Below are 14,033 nucleotides of genomic sequence, written 5' to 3'. Positions count from 1 at the left end.
TAAAATGTTTATTAGATCCTGTACCCACTAAATTACAGAAAGAGTTGTTACCTGTAGCCGAAGAACCACTTCTCAATATCATTAACTCGTCGTTATCTTTAGGTCACATCCCAAAACCATTCAAGCTGGCAGTTATTAAGCCTCTAAGAAATCAAAACTAGATCCTAGTGAACTGGCAAATTATAGGCCTATTTCAAATCTCCCATTTATGTCTAAAATTGTTGAAAAAGTTGTGTCTGCTCAATTGAGCACCTTCCTGCACAAAGATGATTTGTATGAAGAATTTCAGTCAGGTTTTAGGCCCCACCATAGCACAGAAACTGCACTTGTTAAAATTACAAATGACCTGCTTCTTGCGTCAGATCAAGGCTGCATCTTATTTTACTTTACCTAAAGATAGTGACCTAAAGATAATGACGAGTTAATGATATTAAGAAGTGGTTCTTCGGCTACAGGTAACAACTCTTTCAGTAATTTTAGTGGGTACAGGGTTTAATAAACATGTTATTGGTTTAGATACAGTAAGTTTATTTAGCTCTTCCTGTACTACAGTTGTAAAGCACTGCAGTTTATCTTTTTTTTTTTTTCGTATTGCTTGGCGAAACTTGGGAAAGTAACATCCTACAGAAAAGCATTAAAAACTGCTAGATCCGATTACTTTCCTTCTCTTTTAGAAGAAAACAAACATAACCCCAGGTATTTATTCAATACAGTGGCTAAATTAATCAGAATCAGAATCAGAATCAGAATGAGCTTTATTGCCAGGTATGTTCACACATACGAGGAATTTGTTTTCGTGACAGAGCTCCGCAGTGCAACATAACAGCGACACAACAAAAAACACAATAAGGAATAAAAATACAAAAAAATACAAATAGGTGGGTAAGGATTGACAATATACAAATTGACAATGTATGGCAGGTATATTAAAATGAGCATTTATGTATGTACATGTATATTATGTGGAAAAGTTTTAACTGTACGCTAAGTATGTGTGTTGGATAAATAAGTGTATGTGTATATAAATATAAATAGTGTAGTGTGTCCCACAGTTATTATCAGCTGTTCATAAGATGGATTGCCTGAGGGAAGAAACTGTTCCTGTGTCTGGTCGTTCTGGTGCTCAGTGCTCTGTAGCGTCGACCAGATGGCAACAGTTCAAAGAGGGAGTGTGCTGGATGTGAGGGGTCCAGAGTGATTTTAACAGCCCTTTTGCTCACTCTGGATAAGTACAGTTCTTGAATAGATGGGAGGGTTGTACCGATAATTCGCTCAGCAGTCCGGACTACCCTCTGTAGTCTTCTGAGGTCAGATTTAGAAGCTGAGCTGAACCAGACAGTTACTGAAGTGCAGAGGATGGATTCGATGATGGTGGAGTAGAACTGTTTCAGCAGATCCTGTGGCAGGTTAAACTTCCTCAGCTGGCGAAGGAAGTACAACCTCTGCTGGGCCTTTTTCACAATGGAGTCAATGTGAATGTCCCACTTCAGGTCCTGAGAGATAGTGGTGCCCAGGAACCTGAATGACTCCACTGCAGTCACAGTGCTGTTCATGATGGTGAGTGGGGGGAGTGCAGGGGGGTTTCTCCTGAAGTCCACAGTCATCTCCACTGTTTTGAGTGTGTTAAGCTCCAGGTTGTTGAGAGTGCACCAGACAGCCAGCTCTTTAACCTCCTGTCTGTAAGCAGACTCGTCACCGTCCTGAATGAGGCCGATGAGTGTGGTGTCATCTGCAAACTTCAGGAGCTTGACAGAGGGGTCCTTAGATGTGCAGTCATTAGTGTACAGGGAGAAGAGCAGTGGGGAGAGAACACAGCCCTGGGGAGCTCCGGTGCTGATTGTACGGGTGCTGGATGTGTATTTTCCTAGTCTCACTAGCTGCTGCCTGTCTGTCAGGAAGCTGTTGATCCACTGACAGATGGAGGTGGGCACGGAGAGCTGAGTTAGTTTGGGCAAGAGGAGGTTTGGGATGATCGTGTTGAAGGCAGAGCTGAAGTCCACAAACAGGATCCTCACATAGGTCCCCGGTCTGTCTAGGTGTTGCAGAACATAATGCAGTCCGATGTTTACTGCATCGTCCACAGACCTGTTTGCTCTGTAGGCAAACTGAAGAGGATCTAGCAAGGGTCCAGTGATGTCTTTCAGGTGGGCCAGCACCAGTTTTTCAAATGACTTCATGACTACAGACGTTAGAGCCACAGGCCTGTAGTCATTTAGTCCTGTAATTTTGGATTTCTTTGGGATAGGGATGATGGTGGAGCGTTTGAAGCATGAAGGGACTTCGCACAGTTCCAGCGATCTGTTGAAGATCTGTGTGAAGATGGGGGCCAGCTGGTCAGCACAGGATTTCAGACAGGCTGGTGTAACGCAATCTGGGCCTGGTGCTTTTTTCCTTTTCTGCTTCCGGAAGACCTGACGCACCGCATCCTCGCTGATCTGTATTGCAGGTGTGGGGGAGAGGGGGGATGCAGGAGGTGTGAATGGTGAGAGCGCTTGATTGGAGAGGTGTTCAGGATGGGTTGCAGGAGTTGTGAGTGGTGTGAACAGTTGTTTGGAGAGGCATTCAGGGTTGGTTGCAGGAGTTGTGAATGGTGAGAGCGGTTGATTGGCGGTTGATTGGCTTTATTAACGAAAAATAAAGCCTCAACTGTTGACATTTCCCAACACCACAGCAATAATGACTTTATGAACCAACTTACTTCTAAAATCGATACTAATTTTGGATTTTTGCAATTTTGGATTTCTTTGGGATAGGGATGATGGTGGAGCGTTTGAAGCATGAAGGGACTTCGCACAGTTCCAGCGATCTGTTGAAGATCTGTGTGAAGATGGGGGCCAGCTGGTCAGCACAGGATTTCAGACAGGCTGGTGTAACGCAATCTGGGCCTGGTGCTTTTTTCCTTTTCTGCTTCCGGAAGACCTGACGCACCGCATCCTCGCTGATCTGTATTGCAGGTGTGGGGGAGAGGGGGGATGCAGGAGGTGTGAATGGTGAGAGCGCTTGATTGGAGAGGTGTTCAGGGTGGGTTGCAGGAGTTGTGAGTGGTGTGAACAGTTGTTTGGAGAGGCATTCAGGGTTGGTTGCAGGAGTTGTGAATGGTGAGAGCGGTTGATTAGCGGTTGATTGGCTTTATTAACGAAAAATAAAGCCTCAACTGTTGACATTTCCCAACACCACAGCAATAATGACTTTATGAACCAACTTACTTCTAAAATCGATACTATTAGAGATAAAATTGCAACCATTCAGCCGTCAGTTACAGTATCACATCAGACAGTGCACTATAGACCCCCTGAGGAACAGTTCCACTCATTCTCTACCATAGGAGAGGAAGAATTGTATAAACTTATTAAATCATCTAAACCAACAACATGTATGTTAGACCCTATACCATCTAAGCTCCTAAAAGAGGTGCTTCCAGAAGTCATAGATCCTCTTCTGACTATTATTAATTCCTCATTGTCAGGCACGTGCACACATAGACATGAAAGGGGGCTTGAGCACCTGCCCTTTTTATTCCTGGAGAGAAAGTGCCCTTTTTTCTGGGATGCTTTTTTTTATTTTTGAAAAATAATATATATTTCTGTTTGCACACAGCTTCCCTGTCAAACAAATATATTTATTGAAATATAGTATCTAAATATCAGGTCAGGAGTTCTGAAGCGCTCCCTCTCCCCCGATTGTTAAACCCGATTGTATTGCTTCCGCTAAAGAAAATAGTCCGCTCCGTCTCTACGGTTAGAATCCTAGAGTCCATAGCAACGCTCTGTTTTTCATGGCAACGGTCTGTTATACTCCGCACAGCGGTCTGTTGGTTATAACACACCGCATTCTACATTGGAATTCAACCAAGCCATGTAATAAAATAAGTTAATAAAATAAGAATATATCACCACCAGGTGATATTTACCTGCATTTCCCTGTCAATTAGATGCAAATGTGCGCATTTTAACTAGTTGACGCCTAATTTGCATACAGAACGTCCCCAGTTATTGACTTACATCAAGAGTCTTTCCCCCTGAAATTTAGAAATTTAAATTGGTGAATTTAGAAGAAATCTATAGATGGAGGATACACTCTAAAAAATTTATTAAATCTGAGTAACTGCATCTGGTACATTAATAAATAAAACTGAGTAGAAATAAGTTAACATTAAACTTTAAAAATAACAATATTTATAAATTAACTATTTAAGTAATTTAACTTTTTTTATTTCCTCGAAACCTTTATAAAATAGTATTCCATACCACCACAAATACATACATGACATTGGCTTTTATTGAATTTTTACTCAATTATTTTGGTAAGTTTAATTTTAAAGTGTTATGTATTCTGATAACACCAAAATAATTAAAACGATGTAGTGCCTTGTGCAAAAATAAACAAATTATTAGTAAAACACGCCCCTCTGTTTGATGCAGTTATTTAGGTTATTCTAAATATGAAGAGTTCAGATGAAAAATCCTCTAAGTGCCATCTGTAATTTCCTTCAATAATGATCATTTTTATCAAGCTTGTATGTTTATGTTCACTTATTTCACATTACTTGCAATGAAAATTACCTATTAATTGTCATTTAAGTTAAATTACTGAACTTAAATACGAGCTTGAAAAAAAAAGAAAAGAAAATTTCAGATGGCACTTAGAGGCTTTTGCATCTGAACTCTTCATATATACTTGAAACTAGTAGCATAGAAAATTTTTTCAAAACATGCACATTGTGGAATGGTTTCCTTTGCTGCTCTATAAACATAGTGAATACTAAGGACACCATGGTTTCTGTGAACTGATTATTTTGTAGACATCTTTTGAAAATGAAACAATTGCGTGAGTTTGAGGAAGATTAAATGAATGAACTTTTTTAATTATTTATTTTAAAAGGAAGTCAGAGTTGTGTTAATATATATATATATATATATATATATATATATTTATATATATATACTTTTTTGTTAAAAAAAATAAAAATAATAATAATTATGAGAAGTGCCCTTTATTTCACTTGAGCCCCTGCCCCTCAAAATGTCTGTGCATGTCCCTGTTAGGATATGTCCCCAAAACCTTCAAACTGGCTGTTATTAAGCCTCTCATCAAAAAACCACAACTTGACCCCAAAGAACTAGTTAATTATAGACCAATCTCGAATCTCCCTTTTCTGTCCAAGATACTAGAAAAGGTGGTATCCTCACAATTATATTCCTTCTTAGAAAAAAATGGTATATGTGAGGATTTCCAGTCAGGATTTAGACCGTATCATAGTACTGAGACTGCTCTTCTTAGAGTTACAAATGATCTGCTCTTATCATCTGATCGTGGGTGTATCTCTCTATTAGTTTTATTGGATCTTAGTGCTGCGTTTGACACAATTGACCACAACATTCTTTTGCATAGACTTGAACACTTTGTTGGCATCAGTGGAAGTGCATTAGCATGGTTTAAATCGTACTTATATGACCGCCATCAGTTCGTAGCAGTGAATGAAGATGTATCATATCGATCACAAGTGCAGTATGGAGTACCTCAAGGCTCAGTACTAGGGCCGCTACTCTTCACGCTTTATATGTTACCCTTGGGAGATATCATCAGGAAACATGGTGTTAGCTTTCACTGTTATGCTGATGATACTCAGCTCTATATTTCTTCGCGGCCCGGTGAAACACACCAATTTGAAAAACTAATGGATTGCATAGTCGATATAAAAAACTGGATGACGAGTAATTTCTTACTGCTAAATTCTGAAAAAACAGAGGTGTTAATTATAGGACCTAAAAACTCCGCTTGTAATAACCTAGAACACTGTCTAAGACTTGATGGTTGCTCTGTCAATTCTTCGTCATCAGTTAGGAACCTAGGTGTGCTATTTGATCGCAATCTTTCCTTAGAAAGCCACGTTTCTCGCATTTGTAAAACTGCATTTTTCCATCTCAAAAATATATCTAAATTACGGCCTATGCTCTCAATGTCAAATGCAGAAATGTTAATCCATGCATTTATGACCTCAAGGTTAGATTATTGTAATGCTTTATTGGGTTGTTGTTCTGCACGCTTAGGAAACAAACTACAGCTAGTCCAAAATGCAGCAGCAAGAGTTCTTACTAGAACCAGGAAGTATGACCATATTAGCCCGGTCCTGTCAACACTGCACTGGCTCCTTATCAAACATCGTATAGATTTTAAAATATTGCTTATTACTTCTAAAGCCCTGAATGGTTTAGCACCTCAGTATTTGAATGAGCTCCTTTTACATTATAATCCTCTACGTCCGCTACGTCATCAAAACTCAGGCAATTTGATAATACCTAGAATATCAAAATCAACTGCGGGCGGCAGATCCTTTTCCTATTTTGCACCTAAACTCTGGAATAACCTACCTAACATTGTTCGGGAGGCAGACACACTCTTGCAGTTTAAATCTAGATTAAAGACCCATCTCTTTAACCTGGCTTACACATAACATACTAATATGCTTTTAATATCCAAATCCGTTAAAGGATTTTTAGGCTGCATTAATTAGGTGAACCGGAAACACTTCCCATAACAACCTATGTACTTGCTACATCATTAGAAGAATGGCATCTATGCTAATATTAGTCTGTCTCTCTTGTTCCGAGGTTACCGTGGCCACCAGATCCAGTCTATGTCCAGATCAGAGGGTCACTGCAGTCACCCGGATCCAGTATGTATCCAGACCAGATGGTGGATCAGCACCTAGAAAGGACCTCTACATCCCAGAAAGACAGCGGAGACCAGGACAACTAGAGCCCCAGATACAGATCCCCTGTAAAGACCTTGTCTCAGAGGAGCACCAGGACAAGACCACAAGAAACAGATGATTCTTCTGCACAATCTGACTTTGCTGCAGCCTGGAATTAAACTACTGGTTTTGTCTGGTAAGAGGAGAACTGGCCCCCCAACTGAGCCTGGATTCTCCCAAGGTTTTTTTCTCCATTCTGTCACCGATGGAGTTTCGGTTCCTTGCCGCTCTCGCCTCTGGCTTGCTTAGTTGGGGTCACTTCATCTACAGTGATATCGTTGAATTGATTGCAAATAAATGCACAGACACTATTTAACGGAACAGATGACCTAACTGAATTCAATGATGAACTGCCTTTAACTATCATTTTGCATTATTGACAGTTTTCCTAATGAATGTTGCTTTAATGCAATGTATTTTGTTTAAAGCGCTATATAAATAAAGGTGACTTTGACTTTGACTTTATCTTAGTGCTGCGTTCAACACCATAGATCATGACATACTCCTAGATCGATTACAAACCTATACAGGTATTCAAGGGCAGGCTCTAAAATGGTTTAGATTCTACCTGTCCGATCGCTACCATTTTGTTTATTTAAATGTGGAGTCATCTCATTTATCCGTAAAATATGGAGTGCCACAAGGATCCGTCCAAGCTCCCCTTCTGTTTTCAATATACATGTTGCCCCTTGGTAATATTATTAGGAAATACGGGATTAGTTTCCACTGTTATGCTGATGATACTCGGCTATATATCTCAACGAGACCAGGTGAAACTTCTAAATTATCTAAGCTAACAGAGTGTGTTAAAAATGTAAAAGATTGGATGACCAATAATCTTCTCCAATTCAGAAAAGACCGAGATATTAATTATTGGACCAAAAAAAAAAAACTACACAATCTTGTAGATTACAATTTTCAACTAGACGGATGTAATGTTACTTCCTCTACAGTCAAAAATCTTGGTGTTATATTAGACAGCGACTTGTCTTTTGAAAATATTTCCCATGTTGCAAAAACTGCATTCTACCAACTTCTAAACATTGCCAAGCTACGAAACATGTTATCTGTTTCTGATGCAGAAAAGCTAGTTCATGCATTCATGACCTCTAGACTGGACTATTGTAATGCACTTCTAGGTGGTTGTCCAGATGGGTTTTAAGTCTAGATTTAAATGTGACTAGGGTTTAGCACATCTGGGCCCGTATTCATAAAGAATCTTAATGCAAAAACTAGCTCCTAGTGACGAAAATTCTTAGAAATGTGGGTGTTTACTCTTAAAATTAAAGAAATAATCTTAGTAAAGAAAAAAGTAATTCAGAAAGCATCTTAACCCTTAAAAGAGGTCTTAAGGTCAAACTTGTTAGGAGCACAGACGTTGACTTTTAAGAGGCTTAAGAGTTTCTTTAGCAGAGGAGAAAATGGCAGAAAGACAAAGAGGCAGAAGAAATGTGTTGCAGACAATGGATGACAGTGAGTTAATAAGACGCTATAGATTAGACCGTGCATTGATCATGTTTGTGACTAATCTTATTAGAGACGGGCTAACATCTCCGACACAGCGCAGAAATGCCATAGCACCAGAAATTAAAGTAATCACTACATTACGATATTTGGCAACTGGGAAAATGCAACAATGCAATAGTGATGATTTGGGTCTGTCACAACCTTCTGTAAGCAGAGTGATCACACAAACAATTACAGCACTTTCAGAACATCTTATTGTGTCACAGTTCATTTCGTTTCCACTGGACATTCCCACCTTGCAGGCTCAAAAAAACTGCATTTATGAATATAGCAGGCTTATAGGTGCGCACAAGAAAGTGAAAAGTGACGTGACATTCAGCCAAGTATGGTGACCCATACTCGGAATTTGTGCTCTGCATTTAACCCATCTGAAGTGCACACACACAGAGCAGTGAACACACACACACACACTGTGAGCACACACCCAGAGCAGTGAACACACACACACACACTGTGAACACACACCCGGAGCAGTGGGCAGCCATTTATGCTGCAGCACCCGGGGAGCAGTTGGGGGTTTGATGCCTTGCTCAAGGGCACCTAAGTCGTGGTATTGAAGGTGGAGAGAGAACTGTACATGCACTCCCCCCACCCACAATTCCTGCCAGCCCAGGACTCGAACTCATAACCTTTTGATTGGGAGTCCAACTCTCTAACCATTAGGCCACGACTTCCCAGGGGGAATGAACCGTTAATACTTTGTGCTATACGCTCCCATTTCCGCTTCTTGTCCCTTGCTGTGACACCCATAATCTACCTTTAAGAATGGCCTTGTGTTCATCCAGTAACTGGGCTAACAGTAAACACTGTTCCTCTGTCCAGTTTGGCTTTCTCCGCCTTCTTGGTTTTGATTCCATGTTTGATACATTAAAACCAACATTCAAATCGCCACTTAAATAGGACAGCAATCACTGTAATTGGAAAGAGTGGAACAAGTTTTATGATTCTAAATAGGAAATTAAAATCATGGTAAATAATAAAAGGATTTATATACACACATATAATGTGTGTGTGTGTGTGTGTGTGTGTGTGTGTGTGTGTGTGTGTGTGTGTGTGTGTGTGTGTGTGTGTGTGTGTGTGTGTGTGTGTGTGAGAGAGAGAGAGAGAACGGTCAAATGGGAAAAATTACTCATGTAAATTCAAAGTGAGAATTAGAATAGACCCTATACTTAAAATCACTCTTTTTTTCCTTCTTGGACAACCAACCAATCACAGTCTTCAAAAGATTGTGTCATACATAGCAACCGGGGTCAACCCCGCCTCCTCACTAAGATGAAAGTTTTTGTCTTTTCCTTACTCAGAGCTGCTCTCAGATCGGTCCCGAATCGCTCTTAAGCTAAGACCCCTACGTAAAAGTTTTTAAGCTGAATTAAGAGTTTTCTGAGAAGATTCTTAGAATCTTTATGAATACGGGCCCTGATCTCTTCTGGAAGCTGATTCCAGCTGGCGGAAGCATAGTAACTAAAGGAGGACTCCCCTTGTTTTGTGTGAACCCTTGGTATTTCTAACTGACTCGATCCTAATGGTCTGAGTGCTCTGTTAGGTTTATATTCTGTGAGCATATCTGAAATATATTTCGGCAATTAAAAAGGGTGTCTGCAATTAAATTTCTTGGGGTGATAATTGACAATAACTTAAATTGGAAGCCCTATATATCCTATACTAAGAACAAGATTTCAAAGTCAGTTGCACTATTATATAATTAAAGACTTATTTAAATGAAAAATCATTATATACCTTGTATTACTCCCTAGTGCTTCCATACATTACTTATTATGTGGAAGTATCGGGAAATGCATATAAAACAAATACCAATCCAAGATGTATGCTTCAAAAGAGAGCCATACGATTAGTAAAGAAAACCAACTATAGGGAGCCAACAAACTCCCTATTTATTGAACTAAAGGCCCTAAAGTTTAAAGAAGTAGTACAACTAAAAACATTACAAATTATGAACATAGCAAAAAATCATCAATTGTCAGAAAGTATCCAAGGGTTGTTCACAGAAAGAGAATGTCAACATGACTTAAGGGGAACTTGTCTGTTTAAAAAGAACCAAGTGAGGACCAATACAAAATACCATTGTATTTCAGTTAAAGGTGTAATTCTATGGAACAGCTGTCGAGAGGAATTAAACATATGTGGGACACTTAGCAAGTTAAAGAAACTATTTAAGAATAATACACTGAAACTTTATGAAACCATTTAAAGAGTGATAAATAAAAGCTGCTTTTTGTTGTATTTTGGATTGTGGAACTGTATTGTTTGGCAAAAATAATGTTATTGTAGTCTAGTTACAGTATTTGTCAACAGTATACTGATGTTAGACAACAGTTTTTTTATTAAAAGATGAGATGTTTTAAAAAAGGTAGGCATAATAAGCAAGAGCTTCAGTGTACGCCTGTTCAGACTGATGTAAATGTGTTGTTGTACATTAGCTCAATTGTGTTGAACCCAAGTAGTCTGTCTAAAATAAACTAAACTTCAAAAGTTCCTGCTAAGTCTTAGAAAGTTGGATGTTGGGGCATCTAGTTGGCCCTCGGGTGGTCATAAGATATGCAATCCCCAGTACATGGCGTGTGCCTCAGAGGACTGATGCAAGCTCATTGATTGTTTCCGATACAGAAGAAAACCTAGCAGGAGACGGGGCAAGCAAGGAAGCATGCTGGTGAGACTGAGGACTGCACTCGCACGTGCCTTCACTCGTGGTCTGTCCTGACACGCAAGCTCAGTGGAGGATGACCTCCACTCCACATTCTGTGGAAGATCTTTTATTGGGCAAAATGTGAATTGTTCCAGTATAATCAATGTGAATCCAGCTATGTATGTAGTGGACCTTGTCAGAAATCAGTAGATGTTAAGCAGATAAAGGTATAAGAAAGCGTGAAAGATAACTTGTTAGGGGTGTGACGAGCTCCGATGCGTCTAGTGAGAAGGTGATGATATCCTCAAACAGACCTTGGTATATAATACCAGTGGTATATAATGTAAGATATGTTACATATAAGAAACCTGTCAAAATAAAAGTCAGGTTTGAAATAATGACACTAGAAACCACTACTACTACTAAATTGAAACAAACATTATTTTAAAGGAATAATCACACAGCATTTCTTCCATATTTTAATTTTAATAGTAAATCCCGTTTGCCAAAAAAATATTTTGCTTAATTTTCAATAATTAAATGATAAATTATGAAATTAATATTTTATGTCTTCATTTTGATAACCAGAAATTTTTTGCTTACTTTAAGAAAAAATTAAATCAATAAATTAATGTTGTTTCATGCATTCAAACAGTTAGACATGCTAAAACACATAATTTGGTTAAAAAAAAAAATGTTTTTTTTAACATTTCACAGGGCCCTAGACATGTAATTTTTGTTCAACTTTTAATAAATTGAGGTGAAAATGTATATACTATTAAAAAGGAGTTGAGAAAATATTTAATGGAAAAAAAGTGGAAATCAATTAACTAAATAATAAACTTGACTGACTGCTACTTTAAAGGGATATTATGTGTGTACTATATAATTTTGTGCAAATACTTGCCGGTCACTTGAGTTTGTGACAAAGCCTTTTACAGAGTTTACATGTTGTTTACAACTGCATAGTGATTAAAATAGATATTTAATTTCATAAAGTACAATTTGATTTCAGAATTAAGCTACATTTTTTTTGCATTTTGTGTTTTTCAGTTGAATAAAAGACAGTTTTTCCCTATATATACACATTAAAAACAGACTGAAAATCTCATCTCGTTTCGTGGGATAAGTGTCTCGTCTCACCCCTATAACTGGTGTAGAGCAATGGTGAATGAGATCAAGATTGGGTGACCACATTAAAAGGAATTTTGATTCAAAAGCCATAGGCATTTTACAATAAGAATGGAACTTGATTAAATATTTAAATTTAAAATAATAGGAATTCTTTTATGTTGGTTGGGAAACATTAATTCACCATTACCAGGTTATTCTGAATTATGGATGTAAATACAGAAGAAAATATATGATTGAAGTCTTTATTTTATCATACGCATATCATGCTTATATAAAAGGAAGAATTATTTTGTTTTTGTTAGGGTAAGAACGATGGAAGACCAGGGCAGGATGCAGTTATTCGATTCTGCACAGAAAACTCCACCTCCTCCTGGCGACCAGGTGATGACGCTGACCTCAGACAGCGGGAGGAGATCCTTCAGCAGGATCAATGCACGCAAAGCTCCGGGTCCTGACAACATCCCTGGGCGTGTACTGAGAGACTGTGCAGCAGAACTCACTGATGTCTTCACAGACATTTTCAACATCTCACTGAGTCAGGCTGTTGTTCCCACATGCTTCAAAACTACAAACCATCATTCCAGTTCCGAAGAAGCCATCTCCATCCTGCTTCAATGACTACCGTCCTGTTGCACTTACCCCCATCCTCATGAAGTGCTTTGAACGGCTAGTCATGCACCACATCAAGTCTGCCTCCCCCCTCCCTGGACCCCTTCGAGTTTGCATATCAGTCCAATCGGTCAACCGATGATGCCATCGCCACTACCCTCCACTCAGCACTCACACATCTGGACAAAAAGGACTCATATGTCAGAATGCTGTTCATTGACTTCAGTTCAGCATTCAACACAATCATCCCTCAACAGCTCATCTACAAACTAACTCAGCTGGGGCTCAACACTTCGCTGTGCAACTGGCTGTTGGACTTTCTGACTGGAAGACCTCAGGCAGTACGGGTCGGCAACAAAACATCCAGCATCATCACACTGAACACTGGGGCCCCCCAAGGATGTGTGCTGAGCCCCCTCCTCTTCACTCTACTGACCCATGACTGCACACCATCACACAACTCCAACCTCTTCATTAAGTTTGCGGATGACACGATTGTGGTGGGTCTCATTAGCAACAGAGATGAGACAAACTACAGGAGGGCGGTGAGCCGCCTGGCCGGGTGGTGCAATTACAACAATCAGTCTCTGAACGTGGAGAAGATGAAGGAGATTGTTGTTGACTTCAGGAGAGCACACACTCAGCATGAGGTGCGACTGTGGAGACATATATTTATTTATTTTTATATATATTATTTTGACTTACAGAAAGAAAATATTCGATTACAGAATGGATTACATTACAATCAAAAAAGATTTATGGATGACACTGATGAAGCCGTAACACTTCTAGGAGAGCAATTGGATGCAACAAGCTGAATGTTGTAGCAAAATAGAATAGCTCTAGATTATTTGTTAACGAAAAAAGGGAAAAGTTTTTGTAATGTTCAATATTGTATTTATATACCAAATAATACCATAAAAATGTCTACTGCCAACGGTGGTAGTGCACGTGACGTCACGCACTCTTCACACACTTGTATTGTATGTAAGTGTAAGAACAGCAATAGCTGAAAATTGCTTTATTTAGACTATAAGTCTATGGTAGTTTACAAATTACCTAAAATATACCCAGCCATACCCAGCGTTTCCTTTAGATTGGCAGGTTTGAGCGCAGGAATATACAGTTTAAGCATTCAGCAAATTGATTTTGTGTTGGGTGATGGACCTTGATTATTAATTAGTAATTTTAATTGTAATTTTTATTGACCTGATGATTACCTTGATGGAAAACCAAATAATACATAGCCGATCTGGTGCCATCTCCATTCAGTCATCAAGCCTCGATGTAATAAAGGTATGTATAAGCCTTTCTGCATCTGGCAATGATAGAAATGGTCGCAGTCTAGCAATATTTCTATAGTGG

This window comes from Carassius carassius, chromosome 1 (genome assembly GCF_963082965.1).
Source record: "Carassius carassius chromosome 1, fCarCar2.1, whole genome shotgun sequence".
NCBI classification, from domain to species: Eukaryota; Metazoa; Chordata; class Actinopteri; order Cypriniformes; family Cyprinidae; genus Carassius; species Carassius carassius.
The sequence above is the reverse complement of the archived record's forward strand: the minus strand, read 5'-3'. Positions refer to the sequence as shown.